The sequence below is a fragment of the Rattus norvegicus genome, chromosome 2, assembly GCF_036323735.1.
Source record: "Rattus norvegicus strain BN/NHsdMcwi chromosome 2, GRCr8, whole genome shotgun sequence".
In the NCBI taxonomy this organism is placed as follows: domain Eukaryota; kingdom Metazoa; phylum Chordata; class Mammalia; order Rodentia; family Muridae; genus Rattus; species Rattus norvegicus.
In genome coordinates this window covers 57,126,612-57,134,669 of record NC_086020.1, presented here as the reverse complement: position 1 = coordinate 57,134,669, position 8,058 = coordinate 57,126,612, and the positions used below count along the sequence as shown (strand labels likewise).

The 8,058-nt window shown below is 40.4% G+C and overlaps 1 pseudogene; it reads right to left on the bottom strand.

Moving 5' to 3' along the window:
• Window positions 1-769: 769 nt before the first annotated feature.
• On the bottom strand, window positions 770-1,425 carry Hmgb1-ps16 (high-mobility group box 1, pseudogene 16; annotated as a pseudogene).
• Window positions 1,426-8,058: the final 6,633 nt, after the last annotated feature.

Sequence of the window (8,058 nt, the reverse complement as noted above, 5' to 3'; positions counted from 1 at the left end):
AATACCTCTCAGGGAAGCAGGATGGTTGAGAATTCTCAATATTTTCACATTACTTAGAGCACTGTAGGTAGGTTACCCTGGCCTCATTCCCAGACTTTAACAGTAGGGGCCTTGTGAAATGCTAAACGATGTGTATAACAGTATTTAGGCTCTCCAAGAGCCAATCCGTCAAAACATTTGCTGCTTTGAAAATGTGTTCTTCAAAAAAAATGGGCATATGGAACTTATTACAGTGCTTGGTGGAGCTCTGGCAGCAGAGCAGCATCCAAAATAAGCACAGAACCTTTGAGGACACAATCTTACCTAAAGGTGACAGGGTCTCTGACACCATCCTGCCCTGACCCAAGGGTTTGGAAGACTCATGGGAAATGGCAGACTTCTAAACAATTTGGGGGGGGGGGGCTAGCACATACCTAGGAAGAAACATTAAAAAGAACAAAGAAGGAAGATAAAAATGGAGTATAGAAAATGTAAAGGACCCTGCAGCTGGTGTTTCTCTATCAGTGACTTCCACCTTTGTCTTCAGACCATAATTAATTAAGATTTATGAACATGGGGGGAGGGTTGGGAGGGGAACACCCATAAGGAAGGGGAGGGGGGAGGGGGATTTTGCCCGGAAACAGGGAAAGGGAATAACACTTGAAATGTATATAAGAAATACTCAAGTTAATAAAAAAAAAAAAAAAAAAAAAGAAAATACCACCAGGACAGGGCTAGCTAAAGACACATTCGGTAGTGTGTTAACTATACAAAAAAAGACACTGTACAGTTTAAAAACAAATCTTACACAGCCTTACATTTCAATTTTTTTCTTTAAAAGGAGTGAGTTGTGTACAGGGGGGTTAAATGCTTTATAGACAAGAAAAAAACTGCGCTAGAACCAACTTATTCATCATCATCTTCTTCTTCATCTTCCTCTTCCTCCTCTTCCTCCTCTTCCTCATCCTCTTCATCCTCCTCGTCGTCTTCCTCTTCCTTCTTTTTCTTGCTCTTCTCAGCCTTGACCACCCCCTTTTTCGCTGCATCAGGTTTTCCTTTAGCTCTGAGGCAGCAATATCCTTCTCATACTTCTCCTTCAGCTTGGCGGCCTTCTTCTCATAGGGCTGCTTGTCGTCCACGGCAGTGCTGTTCCACATCTCTCCTAGTTTCTTCGCAACATCACCAATGGATAAGCCAGGATGCTCGCCTTTGATTTTTGGGCGGTACTCAGAACAGAACAAGAAGAAGGCCGAAGGAGGCCTCTTGGGGGCATTGGGGTCCTTGAACTTCTTTTTGGTCTCCCCTTTGGGGGGGGATGTAGGTTTTCATTTCTCTTTCATAACGAGTCTTGTCAGCCTTTGCCATGTCTTCAAATTTCCCCTTTTCTTTAACAGACATGGTCTTCCACCTCTCTGAGCACTTCTTGCCCATGTTTAGTTGATTTTCCTCCGCGAGGCACAGAGTCGCCCAGTGCCCGTCCGGCTCTCGCTTGCCCCGGCGCTGTCTCTATGGAGCTCAAACGACCAGCTTTTTTCTATCTGGCCTATTGTCCATTCATAGTTCTCTGCATTTAATCCCTCAGTGGAACCCACTGAAAACCAGAGAGTGGGAGAAATTAATGTTAAGTCAATTACATGAACTTTTAAGGCCCATTCAGTCAAAGGGTTCCTTTATGGGAAACTGCGGGAGCTGCTCTGAAGTTTTCTATTAGTTTCGGTCAATTTCATTGCTTTGCGCTCAACATTAGCTACTACACTGACACCATAATTGATACTAAATTGACTAATAAAGCAAGTTTTTTTATATATGTTCCCACATTCTTTAAAATCGACTTACTCCCAGGCTTAGATCATCTTTGACAGGTGCAACTGCTGAAAGGTTTAAATGTCAAGTACCCACTGTGCTGCCATAGGCACTCTTAATATTCCACACTAAACTGGGAAATCTTTCATTTTTCATATCAGAAGTATTTTCATTTAAAAAGAAACACTGGATGTCAAAGTACTGTGTGTCAATATCAAATTTTCCTCTGTCGTTAATTGAATTCATATTTATAATAAAACTCAACTTTGAATTGAAAAAAAAAGATTTATGAACAAATAAATCAGTGACATTTTACTGCTCTATATCTAGGTGGAAGTTATAACGGGTAGATACATACTTTGGAAATTTAATGGGTGGAAGAGAAATTAAATTCTTTGAATGCCAAAGAGAAAATATTTTCACGTTGAAGAAAGCAACCAAAGCATCCTGGTTCTCTTTTCCTCTTCTTATCTCTAAGTTACCTGATGTAAGAAGGTAGCTATTTTAAAGTTTACCTGCTTTTATTTGATTGAAGTATTGAAATAGCAAGGGAAGCTAAGTGATGGAGTTTTGAAAGGCTTTATTTACTTTGCTTCGAACCACCATAGCGTTGGCTGAACCCACGACTAAGAGAACACATTTCCCTTAGAGCTGAGAAAGGAAATGCTACTATCAGTCCTTGCAAACCAGAGCCAGTTCTTGTTTGAAGCTGAAAAGCCTGAAGCCCCGTGCTGTGTTTTATTATGCATAACTGAAATTCTTCACAGTTACAAAAGTGTAAACTTCTCTTGATTACATCAATATGGACTTGGAACAAGGAGATGTACAGGTCAGCACTGCTGGGAAGATGCTCTGTGGCCAAATTTGCTTGCGCTTTGAAGGGATAAAAGTTAATCTATGAAGTATGCACTCTTGCAACCCTTATAAAATCCCAGTAAACACACTACTCCTAACTTCTTTCGGACCCCTGAATGCTTTCATTTGCCCACCCACCCATAAAATCTCCTGTGCTTGAAATTTCCCGATAGTTCCAGACACATCATTTCTAGAGTGTTCGATGGTATGAACTGCGTTTTGCAGACCACTCTGATGGTTTAAATTCACCCAGTGATGCTCACTTCTGCTCATCACTTTAGTTTTCATGACTTTGTGCTTTGTGTTTTGTATTTTATGACTGCTTCCTTGGGGAACCCTCCCTCCCCTAAAAATGACAGGAATGGTCCACATAAGTCCAATATGAGAGGCTATAAAATAAACATTATACCATGTGTGGGGTAAAAAAAATAGCACTGCAAATGGCTGTTCTCTCTTTCTGGCATTTACACACATGGCCATCTGTCTGAGGACTGTTTTAGTTGGCAATTATCCAGCATTTATGTAACCGGCCGAGTCAAAGGAAATGACATCACCAAATTTCCTGATGACTGTCATTGGAGCCACAAATTTTTTGGGAAACAAGTTGCTCAGTAAGGAGAGAAGAGTCTTAAATGTCTCATCTACTTTCACTTTTTCCTAGCATACAAACCTTATAAAACATGTTCTCCTCCTACTGCTGTCTATTTTGTGTTAATGGATCTCAGTAGTGTTTACTATTTGGTTTGGGGATTCTCCTTTTTATGCTGTAGGTGTATTAGGGGGAAAAATAAGACTTTTGCTGCATCTGTACAATCTGATTGGGAGCTGAGGGGATATCTCAGTGAGTAAGGCTCTCTATCTCTCTGTGTCTCTGTCTGTCTCTGTCTCTCTATCTCTCTGTCTCTGTCTCTGTCTCTCTGTCTCTGCCTCTGTCTCTCTGTCTCTCTCTGTCTCTCTCTGTCTCTCTCTCTCTCTGTGTGTGTGTGTGTGTGTGTGTGTGTGTGTGTGTGTGTGTGTCTGGATCTGAGTCCACATCTCAGAACCTGCTGAAGGATAGATGTGGGAACATGTGTCTGTAATCCCATGGTGGCTACTGTGTGAGATGGTAGGTGGAGGCAAGGGGAATCTCTGGAAATTTAGGGGCCCGCTCAACTGTGAATAGCAGCTGATCACAAGAAATCCTGTCTCAAACAAGGCTGACATCATAGGTTGTCTTCTGACCACCACACGTGTGCCAGGCATGCATGCAGAGGTTTAAAAATACAATATGATCAGAGTATAATGAAAAGTTGCCGGGTTCTTCATCGAAGTGACAAACTTGGTGTTGTCTTCAAACCGCATCTAAAATGATTCCGCAAAAATAAAATCAAGCTGTTACCAGTCAGCCAATTTAAGCCCAGCCTCCAGGTGAGCATGCAGAGAGGATCTGAGTGAAGAGGGATATTTGGGAATTATACTTGCTGATGACAGGGAGAGATCAGAACTAGGAAGGGGGAAGATTTCAATAGCATAGTCTACAGATCCTCATATCCCTGAGGGTCATCTGTACCACTGGACCAAGGAATCCTTTTATATGATTCCAAAACTAAGCCATCCCTGGGGAAGCCTAGCAGCTGCTTTTAAGGTTCATAGTTGTATAGGGAAAGAATTAGTGTTAGACTTTAAATATATCTGTTCTTCAAACTCTCTTGGGAATTCAGAACCAGCTGAATGCACATCTGAGCAGGCATCGCTGCTCCAATGTTAAACATTTTGGAATTTTTAAATGCCTTCAGGTGACTGTAGTTGAGTTACAATGGCTTACCATAACTGAATGTTGAGGCTGTCTTAGCCTGAACGGACCTCTTCCAAGCCAGGATGGCCGAGTCATTTAAATACCTGCATGGATTTATTTGCAATCACCGTTCTCTCTTTCTTTTCTCCTCCATTTCCTCTTCCTGTCCATCACTATGGTGACATCACTGCTGCTGGTACTCTGCCTGAGCTCCTTTGTGAGCTGGAGAATCTGTCTGCTCTATGGATGTTTTAGAGTCCTTTTTGGAGGTTTGCTAATTTCTGATGGGAGGGATCACCTGCTGAGAGACTTCAAGGCCACCATTTTCTCCATGTTCCTATGGTGGTCTCTGATTGGGGCTGGCAAAAGCTTGGCTACCTATCTTGAAGGTAAAACACCTTTGAAGCTCCAAGCTCCTGAACATCAGCCAAAGGTTCACATTCTCCCAAGATTCTTTCTCCTTCTCTGTCCACCTTAATTAACTTCCTCTGGAGAGATCTTTCCTAAAGATTACTCTCCAAAAATCACGTGCTTTAGAAGCCTTTCCTAAGGTTCTCTTTGTAGCTCCTTCCTTCCCTACCTGGAACACTAATCATTGACCAGGTTAATGCAGAACCCTGTGAAGTATTGTCAGGTGTCTTCAGAGTGAGAAGAGCTCTTAGAGGAGACAGCAAGCTGAAGTGTGAGAAGTCAGCTGTGTACATCGAGACATTAAGAATGAAGGTGATTGGGTAAATATTCCCACTGATACAGGACTTGACGGAAGTTGGAAGGGTGATGGGATCGCACAGATGGATAAAAAATATACTTGGATTTTCTTTTTAAAAAGCAACTTTTGACACTAGGTGTGGTGACTCACACCTACAGCTCCAGCACCTGGGAGGCAGAAGAAGGCGGATATCTGTGTGTAAGGCCAGCCTGCTCTTCGTAGTGAATTCTAGGCCAGCCAAGGATACCTAGTGAGAGTGTCTCAAAAAGACAAACGGGCTGGAGAGATGGCTCACACTTACGGACACTAGCTGCTCTTCCAGAGGATCTAGGTTCAATCCCTATCACCCATGTGGTAGCTCACAACTGTCTGTAACTCCAGTTCCAGAGGATATGAAGCCCTCTTCTCACCTTGAAAGCACTACTCTCATTTAGCATACATATATAAATACAGGTAAAACATTTAAACATGTAAAACAAATGGACAACAACAATAACAGAAAGATACCCCCACCTAAAAAATACCCACCTGAAGCACGTAGCTGTCTCTAAGTGTATAACTTGGTAAATAGAGTCAGAAGAATCAGGTATTTGAGGTCATCTTTAGCTGCCTGGTGAGTCCTGGGCCAGCTTGGGCTACCCAAGACTTTTTAACAACCCATCCTTATAAAATCAATTTATGTTATTGGAACACAGAACTGAATAAAAGTAATTTAAAAATTATTTATAACCCTACTATTAAAATGTAACCACTATTTTGACATACTCAATTGCAACTTCTTTTTATATTTATGCTTCATTCATATATCCCATATATTTATTGATAGAATCTATAAATGATCAATTATTATACATAATTTCATGTCCTACATCTTTCTGAATTTTACATGTGTTTTTAAAATGTCCTTTCAGTATTTTCTTTATGATAATAGAAATAGAGACATTCATGTGAGTGGGAGTGGCCTAGTGAGCTCAGGAAGGAAATGCATTTGACAGCCCTTCTGTGCTTTTTCCAAAGATTATATCTTCTGGAAATTACAGCATCCAAAGCCGCTTTTCACAACTTCTGTGTTTGTTGTTGTTGTCGTTGTTATTGTTGTTGTTGCTATTCGTTGGTTGTTTGGTTGTTTGGTTGTTTAGTTGTTTGGTTGTTTGGTTGTTTGTTTGTTTGTTTGTTTGGTTGTTTGTTTGTTTGTTTGGTTGTTTATTTGGTTGTTTGTTTGGTTGTTTGGTTGTTTGGTTGTTTATTTGGTTGTTTGGTTGTTTGTTTGGTTGTTTGGTTGTTTGTTTGGTTGTTTGTTTGGTTGTTTGGTTGTTTGTTTGTTTGGGTGGTTGTTTGGTTGTTTGGGTGGTTGTTTGGTTGTTTGTTTGGTTGTTTGGTTGTTTGTTTGGTTGTTTGGTTGTTTGTTTGGTTGTTTGGTTGTTTGTTTGTTTGTTTGGGTGGTTGGTTGTTTGGGTGGTTGTTTGGTTGTTTGTTTGGTTGTTTGTTTGTTTGTTTGTTTGGGTGGTTGTTTGGTTGTTTGTTTGGTTGTTTGTTTGGTTGTTTGGTTGTTTGTTTGGTTGTTTGGTTGTTTGGTTGTTTGTTTGTTTGTTTGTTTGGGTGGTTGTTTGGTTGTTTGGGTGGTTGTTTGGTTGTTTGGTTGTTTGTTTGTTTGTTTGTTTGTTTGGTTGTTTGTTTGTTTGTTTGTTTGTTTGTTTGGGTGGTTGTTTGGTTGTTTGGGTGGTTGTTTGGTTGTTTGGTTGTTTGTTTGTTTGTTTGGTTGTTTGGTTGTTTGTTTGGTTGTTTGGGTGGTTGTTTGTTTGTTTGGGTGGTTGTTTGGTTGTTTGTTTGGTTGTTTGGTTGTTTGTTTGTTTGTTTGTTTGGGTGGTTGTTTGGTTGTTTGGTTGTTTGGTTGTTTGTTTGGTTGGTTGGTTGTTTGGATTTTGAAGCATGATTGCCTACATCTCAGGTTGACTTTTAACTCACGGGTTAAGTAGAGATGATCTGTGTGTCACTCTCCATTTTCCTGCCACTACTTCCTGACACTACATCTCTCTGAGAGCTCTGTATTTGTGCTCTAAACTTTAGATACTCAACTGTATTGAGAGCTGGCTGATGAGCTTACACCATGCTCAAATGTGACATGCCTGAAAGCCTGACTTTCGTCTCTACACAGTATTAAGGCACACGGAGTCATGGAGATTTACACCCATCAGCATAAGCTGCTGTCAACATTTTGCTGTTTAGAAGCCACTGTAAAGGATAATAATATCCTTATTTAGAAGTGTTTAATAGATTCACACTTATACTCTGTATCGAGGGGAGAAATATTGGCTCAGATGTATGAGATTTTCAAATAATTTGCCAATATTTATTATACTATTTTATCAACAGAGTGCTGATCATTTTCCAGAATGGATTTGTCAGTGCCTAACAACTATGGTTATAATGCCACCACAATGTTGCACATTAAATATTGAAGAGGAATTTATCACTAACAATGTTCTTCTTCCTCCTCTTCTCCCTGCTGTCCCCCCCTTTTTTGTTTTTGTTTTTGGTTTTTTTTTTTTTTTTGGTTTTTGTTTTTTTGTTTTTGTTTTTGTTTTTTAGGTTTGACTGTTCTAGAACCTGCTTTGTAGACCAGACTGGCTTCAAACTCACGGAGATTTGTCTACTTCTGCCTCCCAAGTTGCTGGGCTAAATGCATGTGCCACCATGCCTGGCATGTGTGTGTGAGTGTGTGTGTGTGTGTGTGTGTGTGTGTGTGTGTGTGTATCTCTATCTCTATCTATCTATCTATCTATCTATCTATCTATCTATCTATCTATCTACCATTTTATGAACTACTGTTCTATAGTTAACTCTTTTTCTTTTTCTCTGGTGTTGGAGACTGAACCCACGGCCATACAGATGCTAAGCAAATGTTCTACCAGTAAGTTGTATCCTAAGCCTACTGCAA